At 38.8% G+C, this 13099-nt stretch overlaps 1 protein-coding gene across 1 annotated transcript in view; it reads left to right on the top strand.

Moving 5' to 3' along the window:
• Positions 1-13099, top strand: part of LOC117826689 (E3 ubiquitin-protein ligase Rnf220-like) — a 308612-nt gene that overhangs the window by 81981 nt on the left and 213532 nt on the right. Inside the window, exon 3 of the mRNA XM_034702943.1 lies at positions 637-839. The gene's annotated coding sequence lies outside the window, so the exon portion shown is untranslated. The remainder of the gene's footprint in view (positions 1-636; positions 840-13099) is intronic.

The raw sequence follows: 13099 nt of genomic DNA, 5'->3' as shown, positions 1-13099 counted from the left end.
AATAAAGCATCAGAGGTTCTTTTCCTCACTTTATCACTTTATCTTTAACTTTATCAAGCTCCAAAAAACATTGAAGTGCAACTGGACAACACAGTGTATCTTTGTTACTTTATGTTTATCCACCAAAAGGCCTCCTCCTTTGTAAAGCATTGCTTCTGTTATACATTCTTGTTGTATTTGTTATATCTTCTTAGAGTTGACATCTGAAAACAAAGACAAGCTGTGAAGAGTGTGTGTGATGGATGTGCGGCACCATGTGTGTAAAATGTGACTAAAGTTTTAGATTTGCTCATTTTCTGTCTGACTCTTCATCCTAAATAAAGATCATGCTGCCCGTGTTGCATGTAATTTCCTATAAATCTACTTGTTTTTTCGTCCCTTTGTCTTTCTTACAAATCCTTGAGGCATAATTACAACACAGCCAATGAAACAGATTGCGTTGCATTTCATCAATGCTCTGCTTTTTAAAATTTCTTTGTCTCTTCTTCATCTCCAGCCCCGGCAGTGACGTCTCTTTTGATAAAGTGATCAAATGATGAGGGTCTCATTTGCTGTGATCACAGGGCCACATGTTCCCGAGCCCTAAATCTATCCGCTGCTTTATTTATTTTTATCTTTTTGTGTTTTGTGTCTCAGCGTCTCCTTCTTCTCCTGTCGGCTCCGGTGTAATTTGACGTGGAGATGCTCGTTATGGCAGATCAAAAGCAGCCATCTGTGCTCTGTCAGCTCGCCTCAGACAGAGAGGGAGGTGAGACGAGATGATCTACAACATGCAGATCAGACGGAGACACAGACAGGGGTAGAGTCAAGGAGAAACACACAGACAAACTTGGACAGAGGTGAGTAAGAAAGAGAAATACAACATTATAAGAACAAAAGGTCAAGTTTTTAATTTGGATTTCTGATCATTTTTCCTGCAACTCCATAAAAAGCATCATTATGTTGCTTCAGTCACAAAACTAGGCACTCAAATGACAAAAATCAGGCACTATGTTATTTATAAATCATCTGAAGTAACATAATTCAAATGGAAAAGAGGTTAATCTCTGATCAAAGAAGGTAAAAATGAAAAGTACCTCGCCAAAATACAGAATGACCTCTGCTCAAAGGTCAATGAACCAACTTTTTAAAAGCTCTCACCCTATTTCAAGGCCTCAAGGTTTAGTGAAGGTTACTAGTAAATGTGTCATCATACTAATTCATCATAAAAACTGTTAATTGTGATAAAAATTAATATAAGTGGAGCACTTCTGTGTTTCTACTTTAACTCCTCTTTTTTTCTACCTAACATTATCAGTGCAGCGATGGTTAAACTTTATAAAATCTTATAAGTGAATTTCACAAAGTTCTCCTGTCATGATTCTTCCAGCAGAGGGAACGACGAGCACAGCCCTTCGTGTTGAACTGTGTTTGACCTTTGCTGTAAAAACCTCCTCTTCTGTCTCCGTCACAGGTCGGCAGGTGTCAAGGCTGAGACTAAACTTAGCAAACCTGACCGAGCTAGTTGTTCATTTCTTTTTTTGTCAAAAGGCACTGACACCTTCTACTGAAAGTAATACTTCTGTTTCTGCTGTTCTACCCAATTAAGCTGCAAGCTCAGTAGTACATACTTCGCCCGCAGTGTTTCCATCCATTTTTGCAAGCAGAAATTCATCACGTCATGTGGAGCAGGCATGTGCAGTGAGAGTAGTTTTACCCCATCTGGGAAAAAATGATCAGATCAAGTGTTTACATGAATATCCATCTGAAAAACAAACAACATAAACAACCCCTCTTGATTAGAATGACATGTCTTTGTGAATGCTCAGGATTGGACCAGGCTGATCTGAATTAGGTCCATATGAACATAGCTAATGTGTCACACTTACAACCACAGTGGGCTGTCTTTCTAAACCCATTGAGCCAATAACAATATCTCACTGAGTGTTTCTTTTAGTTGAAACTCTGACTCACAGACCTGCTGACACTTTCAAACCAGAGACATCCACCCATTATAAAATCATTGGCTCCATGTTTCAACTTATGGTCACACTTATTTTTAAAGCAGAGTTTTGACTTTCCAGTAAGATTAGTCTTGCAAATCCTCCCTCCGTAAAAGCCCAAACCCTTCTCCACTCATTTTCAATCATCACGTATACACAGCAAGACTCACTTGCCATGTTTTTAGTTTCATGATGCACCAAATTTTTTCAGTGGGTGACAAGTTGGGACTACAGGCAGGCTAGTTTAGCACCCAGACTCTTCCACTAAGGAGCCATGCTGTTGTATTACTTACAGAATGTGGTTTAGAATTGTCTTGATGAAATATGCAAGGCATTGTCTGGATGGCAGCATTATGTCGCTCCAGACCCTGTATATATTGTTATGACCCGGCTCAAAAGGTCACAACAAAAACAGAATGAACACCATCTAACAGATTCAAATAATATCTTATTAAAGCAGATTAAACCAAATGAAGTATTTACTGAATGAGGTGAGGAAATCAGTCAGTGTGTGATGTGCATGAGTTGAGGGTGTCTGTTAAACATTGTCAAGTGCAAACATAACAAGACACTAACTCTAGGCAAACATAACCAGACAGAACCAAAGATGATGTGTACCTGAGAAGGGAAGCAGAGAGAGTGTTCATTACTGTGCAGGACTTTAAGTAACCTTGTGCTGAGTTACTTTGATTGACATGCTGCAACCAATAGTAAGACAGGGGCATCACAATATCATTCAGCATTAATGGTGCCTTCTTATGGCCCTTTTCCACTGGCCCGTCTTAAGGCTGATTTATACTTCTGCGTCGCCCTACGCAGCAGGGGCTGACGCGGACATGAGCCCCTCATACTTCTGCGTCGGTGTGTCTGTGTCGCGCAGCAATTCTCCGCCGAAACGCCTGAGGGCAGTGCGGTCTCTCTGATAGCCGGTCGCCTGCTTCCGGTCCCGCTACGATCTCTGTTTACTTTTCCACATCGATTCAGAGCGTGTTATGTTAATCTACAGCTGATACATGTTGCTGTTTATCATACAGACATGATTACATGAAGAATAGAGAGGAGGAGATGAAATACACGGCCGATGTGTGGCCGATGTCCGGGACCCCGGAAGTGCTGTGAATGCGGGAAAGACAAAGCCGTCGAGCGGACCAATCACAGAGCTTGCGGTCCGCGTCGGCTCTACGCATAGTTACATTTTGGAGGAGGTGCACGTCAGCTACGTGCGTAGGCCTCTGCGTAGGTACGGGAGCTACGCGGACCTACGGCGTAGGTTACGCCGTCGATTCGACGCAGAAGTATAAATCAGCCTTTAGCCCTACTCTACTCGACTTGACTCTACTCGGTGTGTGTTGCGTTTCAACGGGCGTGGTACCTCGTGACAGACACCAGTTTTTCGTACCTGCTCTGCTCTGGATCCAAGCAAGCTGAGCCGATACTAAAAGGTGACATGGATGGTTACTGATTGGTCAGAGAATGTCGTCACCAAAGAGTCATGAGCGCGACGCCCAACACAGGAATCAAACCCGCCATTTTTAAAAAACGGTACTGTACAATGTCTGCATGCAAAGTTTCTCCGTGATCCAATGACAAGGTTAGGGTTGGCAAGTACACCATTGCCTCAGTTTCGCGCAGTGTGCTATGACAACCCCGCCCATCGTGAGTCGGTACTCGGGCTGCTGGAAAAGGTACCCAAACCGAGTAGAGTTGAGTCGAGTAGGGCTGGAACTGTAGTGGAAAAGGGCCATTAGACATGTAAGCTACCCATGTCATGGGCACTTATGCATCCCCCTACCAACACAGATGCTGGCTTTTGAACTGTAATATCAAGCGGTGGCCCTTCCTCAGTGTGTTTTTTATAGAGCAGAGAATGCGGCGTCCAGGATATCCAAAAAGAAGTTTGATTCATCAAACCACAAGGCAGTTTTCGTCAGGTGATGTTTGTAAATGAGAACTGGTTCTCAAACATTTTAACCTGGTAAAATAAAGGTCTAATAATTTTCCACTTTGTCTCAGTCCATCAGCCAGTGGCATTTCTGGATCATGTTTAGATATGTTTTTTTCTTTGCAGGGTACAGTCTTCACCTGCATTTGTGGATGCAGGGACACACTGTGTTTACAGAAAATAGTATTTGGAAGTGACTCCCACTACAAAGTCCTGTCTGCTTTAAAGGCAGTGCCGCCTCAAGGCCTGAATGGCCACCCAGTATTGTTTTTTGTCCTTATTCCTTGTGTACAAAGAATTAGGATTGTGTATGTATTCATGACAGTGACAGGAAACGTTTTAATGAAATATAGTTGATCAGTTTTAAAACTCTGGATACGCTGATTAAGGGTTATCAAAATTAAAGAAGAATTTCACCTTGGGGTGCTCTCCTCTGTCAGACTGCGGACTCTCAACTCTTGACAGCAGGCTAACTATGCTAATATTTCATGTGCATATAATGCTGACTATCCAATAAGTGCTTCTGTGATAAGTACAAGATGTAGCCTGACAAGACAATAGCGGCCCAATGATGAAGGGCACACATTACATGGAGGAAGACACAGATATGACTTGGATAGGACACTGCAGGCATGTAATGGTACAAGACCCTTATTACACAGGACAAGACACTGCAGAGGACGGGACATAAAGTGATCGAACCCTCTCAAGAGAGAAAAAAAGAGATGAGGATGATGGAGAGAGGGACAGGAGAAGGGAGAGATGGAGAGAGGACAGAAGAATGTGTGAAGGAGGGATGAAATAGGAGGACAACTCCACTCAGGGAGACCCTATCCCTCAAAGTAATGATGATGTCTTAGTTGGTTAAAAAGCAGTGTTAAGTATTGGCCGTGTTGAATATCAGAGAGAGCAGGCGCACAGAGATGAATGGCATCTTAAGTAACAGCGTCCTGATAGATATGTTGGCACAGGAGCAGAGTGTGACGTGTACTGTAAGGAGAGGAGGGTGTGAAATATTATTACAGGGGTGTTATTACAGAGAGACAGAGAAGAGAAAGGGAGACAGTCTGTGGTAATTCACACACTTAAAAATAGTGCTTTGCCAGCCTTTGTGATGTGGTTTCCCTCTGATATCAGTCTGATTATAGCTACACTTAGCTCAGTGGTAGCTCAAACTTGAAGTGCTTGCAGATATTTACTTGTTTGGCACAAAGTACATATTACTTTTAAGTTGTCAACTGAGCTGTCAGAGTTTTTAAAAGTGAAATGGGGTACTCAAAAGTGCATTTATGTCATTATTTTTTATTCAAAGCGGCAGCAGGAAGCAGGAAGAAGCTGCAACAGCTTCACTACGGTGTGCCAAAAGAGACAGAATAGCTTGATTTAAAAACAACACGTTAACTATGTATCTCAATTGTATTGCAGTTAACATATTAATATCATAGACTGTATAAAATATGAACGTAGGATCCGTGACGTCACCCATCTGTTTCTGAAGCGCTGTTTTGAAGCCAATCATCGGCGGCAGCCATATTGCTGCTGTCCAGCGATTGTGAGGTAAAGAGGCAGGCTTTGAGCCCCTTAGCCAACAGCTGCAGTGTTCCCACCTGTCAATCAAGCCAGCTGTGCCTCTCATTGGAAGACTCGTAATCTCAATATCTTTGAAAGTACCACGTTAGAAAAAAATTCACCCCCCCGTACAGTGTGTGCCGATCGAGAAATGAGCTATCCAGACTACACTCGTTTTTTGTACCAGGCTGTGAACATGTTTATTTCTGCTGTAAAGATCAGCTTTTTACCATTCATTTGTAGGTGGCTTCCGGTACTTCCTGAGCCAGCCTCAAGTGGATCCTCGATGAACTGCATTTCTTAGCACTTCCGCATTGGACTCATATTTTTAGACTGACGGTTGCGGCTTCGTTAATGTTATTAGCCCCAATCTTGGTTTAAAGGGATATTTCAGTTTTTTTGAAGTGGGGTCGTATGAGTTACAGTACACTATTGCTCCTGTTAGCCACAATGTGTGCTGGTGAGCTCTTCCCCTTTAATGAGAAAATTCCCAGAGGACCGGCAGGTAAGCTAGGCTTGCTGATCCAAACAGCTGATCGGCGTGTATCCGTGCTCATGCAGCTGAAAATAGTGCCAAAACAAAGGGGGTTACTAACGGCAAACTGAATAGCTCCAATTTTTTTTACTGATGCATGCATTTGCACCGTGATGAGTGCCTGGACCATATTTTCTTAACTTTAGTGAAATTATGTGAAATAGGAGGCCCCGTCAGCAGAGAAAATAGCCTAGCTTACCTGCAGGTCCTCTGGGAATTTTCTCATTGAAGGGGAAGAGCTCACTGGCACGCATTGTGGCTGACAGGACCACCAATGTACTGTAACTCATACGACCCCACTTCAAAAAAACTGAAATATCCCTTTAAGCTTTGACCCATGGAGCATCTGTAAACATAGAGTATTCAGGCTTTATGATCTTTACTGCTGGCGGTCAGTAGGGGGAGCTCTAAATCTTTTGGCATCACTTATGTTGTCCGTCTTTTTATACAGTCTGTTATTTGATTCCTTGATTCAGTAGTGTGTATTTAAGTTGAAATAGTTGAATCTATATTTCATAAACTCCACTTTTTGGAAAAAAAAAAAGGCTTTTTTGAATACTGCCAAAGTGAAAAATTTACTTGTCATGAAAATTACACGTTTAAGAGAAATGAAAACACGGACACACCTGAAGCTTGCTTTTTGAAAATATGTCCATTTATCATCACCTTTAGACTGCTCTTACCCTCACAGGGTTATTTTGTGTAATGGGACTGAAGCAGCCCTCCTCCCCAACCCTCCAATAAGTGTTTTTCAATTACTGCTGTCAGCCGGTAATCATCCAGTGATGAATAGTCTGATATCCAGCCTTTATATTCATCTGCTTTCTTTGTTAGATTGTTTCTAGACAACGCTGCTCGTGTGTGTGAGTGTGTGTGTGTGTATGTGTGTGTGTGTGAAAGAGAGAGAGGGAGAGAGTAGAGGGAGAGGTAATGTATTTTTTTATTTACAAAGTACAGAAGGTGAGATTAAATGAATGGCAAAGTTAATGAATTTTGCCTTGTTTAATTTTTCATAACACAAACGAATATAAATGCTGCTTTAGTGAACAATTAAACCATCCATAGTCATTCCTGAGAAGAAGGTTTTATTTTGATCAAATATTCATGATTATAACTCATCAGGGGTAATTATTGCAATTTATTTCTCTTTTCCAGCTCTTTTGGTTCCAATAACAAAAGCACAAGCACAAGCAAAAGTGGCCCTAATATTATCATTAGAGGCATCATGTAAATATTGTGTTATGCAAAAAAGGCGAGTAATTGCACCAAACGAATGACCGCACGATGCAGAGAGAGGAAACACTGATTTTATTACATTTGGGTCATTAAAGCAAGAGCAGGGTGGTCAAATATTAACTCTGGAAATCTTTTTAATAAATACTATTTGGTACAGATAATGGAGATTACCCTTATTTAAATGTTTATCTAAAGAACATAGAAGAACAACAAGCTATAAAGTGAATATAAAGAAGTATTCCTATCATTTCACACAGTCTGACTTACAGTTAAACTCTCATTTGTATGTTCTAGTTTAGTGTTCATGTGTCTCTGAGAGCTTCGGGCTCTCTGCTGGTTTGCAATCATGTAATTTAACATTTTATTAAAGAAGATTCACCATCAAAGCAGGACATGCATTGATGTGATACGTCAAGGATAATGTATAGTGAGCAGGTGGTTATGTGAAATAGAGACCTTGGTGCTGAATACAAACTAAAGATACAAACAAGTTGACACCACGCATTGGTTTAAAGATGATTTTATATGATCATTTATGTAGCTAAAAAAAACAGTCACTCAGATTCAATAGTTGTTAGCACTTTTATGGCAACGGTACTCTTATCGACCTACTTGCAGGTCAAATTCAGTTAAAATTTAACATTTTTATTCAGGTTAAAGTCTAAACTTGATCCTGATTTCCTGTTATAAATCACTTTAAACTGAAAATTTCAATGTAAGGATAAAATATAAGAATTTGCGTCTTTCTGTCATTCTTTTTTTTTTATCTTAAATTATATTTTTTTAAGTTTTTGTTTTGGAGCATTTTTGCCTTTATTGATAGAACAGCTGTTGAGGCCGGGAGTTCAACATTCGACCGCTTTGAAGAGGACTATAGCCTCTGTATTGTATATGGGGATAGCGCTTAAACCTCTAGGCCAACAGCGGCCCGTCTTTATTCTTTATTCTTTATTCTTTATTCAGATCCCCATTAGCTGCCACTAATGCAGCAGTTACTCTTCCTGGGTCCACATAAAATAAACATACGAAATATACATAAAATACAAAACTAAAAAAGCAACTAACATTACAAAGAAAAAACTGTGAATGCTATATAGAAATAAAATACAAAAAAACAGAAAAATCCTACAAACATGAAATACTGAAACTGAATATACTACAAATGTAAGATACAACAACTGAAAATGCTACAAACATAAGATAGAAAAACTGAAAACTGAGAACTGAAAATGCTAAAAACAGAAGGTAGAAAAACTGAAAACTGAAAATGCTACAGACATAAGATAGAAAAACTGAAAATGCTACAAACATAAGATAGAAAAACTGAAACTTCTACAGACATAAGATAGCAAAACTGAAAATGCTACAGACATAAGATAGAAAAACTGAAAACTGAGAACTGAAAATGCTAAAAACAGAAGGTAGAAAAACTGAAAACTGAAAATGCTACAGACATAAGATAGAAAAACTGAAAATGCTACAAACATAAGATAGAAAAACTGAAACTTCTACAGACATAAGATAGCAAAACTGAAAATACTACAAACATAAGATAGAAAAACTGAAAATACTACAGACATAAGATAGAAAAACTGAAAATACTACAGACATAAGATAGAAAAACTGAAAATGCTACAGACATAAGATAGAAAAACTGAAAATGCTACAAACATAAGATAGAAAAACTGAAAGTTCTACAGACATAAGATAGAAAAACTGAAAATGCTACAAACATAAGATAGAAAAACTGAAACTTCTACAGACATAAGATAGAAAAACTGAAAATGCTACAAACATAAGATAGAAAAACTGAAAATACTACAGACATAAGATAGAAAAACTGAAAATGCTACAGACATAAGATAGAAAAACTGAAAATGCTACAAACAGGAAATACAGCAGCTAGAAATGCTACAGACATGAGATAGAAAAACTGAAAATGCTACAGCATCAGCTTCTGTCATTCTTTTTTTTTTTTTAAAGTTATATTTTTTGGCCTTTTTGCCTTTATTTTATAGGACAGCTGAACAGAGACAGGAAATGTGGGGAGCAGAGAGCGGGGGAAGACATGCAGGAAATGGTCGACCGGCCGGGAATCGAACCAGCGACCCCTGCGACGAGGACTGTAGCCTCTGTATGTGGGGCGCTTAGACCGCTAGGCCACCAGCGCCCCAGCTTCTGTCATTCTTAACAGATGCAGAAAATTACAGAAGCACCTGTATAATGTCCTCTTACCCTTAACTTATCTGTCCTGTAACTCTACCAAAGCTCATTCCACATTGAGGTTTTTGGTTGCTTTGTGTCCGTTTTCTTCAATTTAGTTGACGTCTCTTTCACTTAACTCCTTGTGTGTTTTAACCTCCCTTGCTTATTTCCTCTTCTTGTTGTCTTTTCTCTGTGATTGACTTCTGCCATTAGCCATGAATCTTTACCGTTTGTGCTCTTTCATAGATGCGTTTACATCAGACACCTTAGTCAACCATTCACCTCTGTTTTACTGTCCAGTGCCTGTGCTCATAATCATTGCAGGACACCCTGTGTCCAAGAAATAACTTTTTCCTGCAGCAAATCCATAATGATGAAAACCCTTAAATGTCTTTTGTTTACGTTAAAATTCCCTGATTTCTCAAGATATCCACATAGTGACTGAAGCATGATTTTATCTTTATGTTTTTGTATGCATATTAGCATTTTTCTTAATTAAAAAGATGGCAGCAATGTGAATGAAATAGAACAAATGTTTTCTTGTAGTGTGGAACAGTATATATTTCTTAGTAAAGGACACAGAGGCAAAGAGAGGACACTGAAAATATTATGAAATATATGAAAATAACAGGAAAAGTTTGGGCTGATTATAAGATGTGTGTGCTAGCCTGCAAGTTATTGCAAAAGCAGTGACATGCTGAAAAGTGAAGGAAAATTAAATATGGAGTTGCTGTGTGTGAGCATGTAAGTCTACATGTTTACTGCCATGCCATGTTCAACCCCCTGGCCGTTTATTATTTAATATTGTTTGAGATTGATGAAGATCGTTGAGGTTTTCAGACAATTCAGATTAATTGCTCTTTCAATCTGGCTACCTTTGCAATACCACAACTACAGATCATTACTTTTGTGCTTAGTTTCACATTTTTGCAGTTTCAAATTGAAGAAAAAAGGATGGAGGATGAAAAACAATGCTCTTTCATGTAACATTGTGACTAAGTGTATCCAAAATATAAATTCAGTCTCTACTTTGACCACATGACAGAAATGCTTCCAAGTCCTTTCCTCAAAACAATAAAATAAAATCCATCTTACATGCAGAGAAAGGACTCCCTGCACCCCCTCCCTTCCTCCCTCCCCTCCTCCCCCCTCTGCTCTCTCCATCTATCACATCCAGCAGGTACCACAGGCCACTGACCAAGCCTGTCCTCCCGTCATTAGCCCCGCGTTCTCCCCACGCGATCCGTGTGGCTACCCCTGTCTCCTCTCTCCAGCCCGACACCCCATAATAATATCTCTTTCAACCTTCACACCGTGATAAATAGGGCTGAGCAGAACAAAAGGGATGGTGGGAGAGGAGGGGAGAAGAGTGGGAGAATTAGGGGTGAAGAAAGAAAAAGAGGGAAAGTCTCAGTGTGGGCTGTTTGTGTGGAAATGGGCATGGATGTGTGTATTTTTCTTGTGGCTTATTTGTTGAATGGTTAGGATGTAAAAAATACTTCATCAATTGGCTTAAAAAAATTATTCACATAAACTTTTCATTGATTCATGAACATGATTAGAAGTAAGACATTAAAGTCTGAGGAATCACAAGAAATAGAAGTCTGACAACAAACTTAAAATAAATAACAAAACATAATTCAGTATTATTGGTAACTCCAGTACTGTACCAGAGCATAGTTTAGACACTTTAACTTATCCTCTCTTTCTCTGGTTTAGCTGTTATTGATCTACCCCATCATAATTTAATGCAAAATAATATACTCTCAATTTCTCTGTATTTATTTCTGAGCTGCAGCTGCTTTGATGAATGCAAAAACACACACATGTTAAGCTTAAAGAATATTACACATCAATATAATTACCAACTTATCACCATATTGAATCCTATTTTTTTTAATCCAGACCTTGACCGCCCATTTTATTGAAACATTGTGTATCAAATCAAATCAATACAATAAAACTATCAAAAGTCCATAAATAGTTAATTTAGAGGATCAATAAGTTGTGTTCTTGTTTAACTTGATATTCAGTTTCTGTTTTAGTCTGAGATATCATCACTTTTACTTCAAGACAACCTGTGAATACTTTCTCTACTACTTCACACAGTTTGTTAAAGTCACTTTAAACAGCCTTGATAAAGACAGGCTCATGTGAGTACATCTTTAATTGACTGATGGCCTTTCACAGTTTTTGTACTTCTATAGCTGTAGCAGCTTATCATTGTGTCACCACAACTTGCTTTTCTCTCACATGTATTGTGTGGCATTTAACCCTCCTGTTATGTTCGTTTCTCTAGAACAGCAATAATGTTCCTGGGTCAATTTGACCCGGGGCATATTCAATTATCCAAAAGTGTCAGAACCCAAAAAATCCCAATACACATCTTTTAAAATCTATTTTTTAACTCCATTACTAACCATTTAAATCAAGATTTAGTCCATTGGTGTTATTTAATTCTCACAGATCATGGTTCAATGAGGATAACTCACTCATTTTTCATTGAAATTAATGTTAAAACTTTTTTAAATGTACATTGGAAAGCCCTGAATATAATTACAATAGTTTTACATGACATAGTTTTTATTTTTTTTTATTTTACATTTTGAATTGATTTATTTTTTATGAAGTGATGTTGATAAATTAACACAACACCTCTTCTGTCACATGCTGCCCAGATTTTTATGCTGCATTTAGCTGGTTTGGAAGACATATATTGCCTAAAATAGACTTTAAAAAGGGTCAATTTGACCCGCAACATAACAGGAGGGTAATACCTGTGATATGATTTTGTAGAAACATGGTCAGCATTAAGATTACAAAGAATCAGAGGAGTTTCATAAAAAGTGAGTCAATTACTTATTTTGAACTGAACTCCTGACTGTTTTTCTGTCCACCAAGTCTTTGTTTTGTTGCTTCATTCAATGGAGCAAACAATGATCATAAAAGAAATCCAGACCCCTCCGCTCTAAAAAGACAAACAGAGGAGGATGAACTCATTATGCAGATTCCCCTGAGACATGTCTTGAGTTTGATGTTAAAGTCATAATTAAAAAGTGTCTCTCCTCTCCTCTGTCTCATCCCTGCTCTCATAATATCTCAGTGATTTATTATCATCACCGCTACAAATTACAGCCTATTTTCCCTCTGCTGTATGAGATATGTACTGTAATAATACATCTCAAAAGTTAAGCAGGTTGTCGTGTGTGTGTCTGTGTGTGTGAGTGGACTTGTGCGTCATCCTTACATTTGATGTAATAATTGTCATACTGTTTTCATGTTTGGCGAAGGACTGGATACAAACTAGTTATCACATGTTTTCATCCACTGAGAAGAATTCTGCTTGTTATCAATGTACTCCCTCCATGTGTGGGTTGTTGTGTGTGTTACTGTCTGTCTGGGTGTGTGGGCAGGTTGCGTGGTCACTCCTTAAAATCTGTTTGGAATTAAAGCAGGATAAAAACTGACATCATGTCAGGAGAGTACAGAAGCCCTAAATAGAGAAACAAATCCTCTGTTGATTCATTTCAGTCTGATCTAAAGAGTTTTTAATCTGTGTTTATGACTTTTATATATATTTTTTTAAGTTATGAATTTGGGAATTTTGGGGCTTTTAATGGATAGGACAGC

Source organism: Notolabrus celidotus, chromosome 15 (assembly GCF_009762535.1).
Source record: "Notolabrus celidotus isolate fNotCel1 chromosome 15, fNotCel1.pri, whole genome shotgun sequence".
NCBI lineage: Eukaryota > Metazoa > Chordata > Actinopteri > Labriformes > Labridae > Notolabrus > Notolabrus celidotus.
The sequence above is the reverse complement of the archived record's forward strand: the minus strand, read 5'-3'. Positions and strand labels throughout refer to the sequence as shown.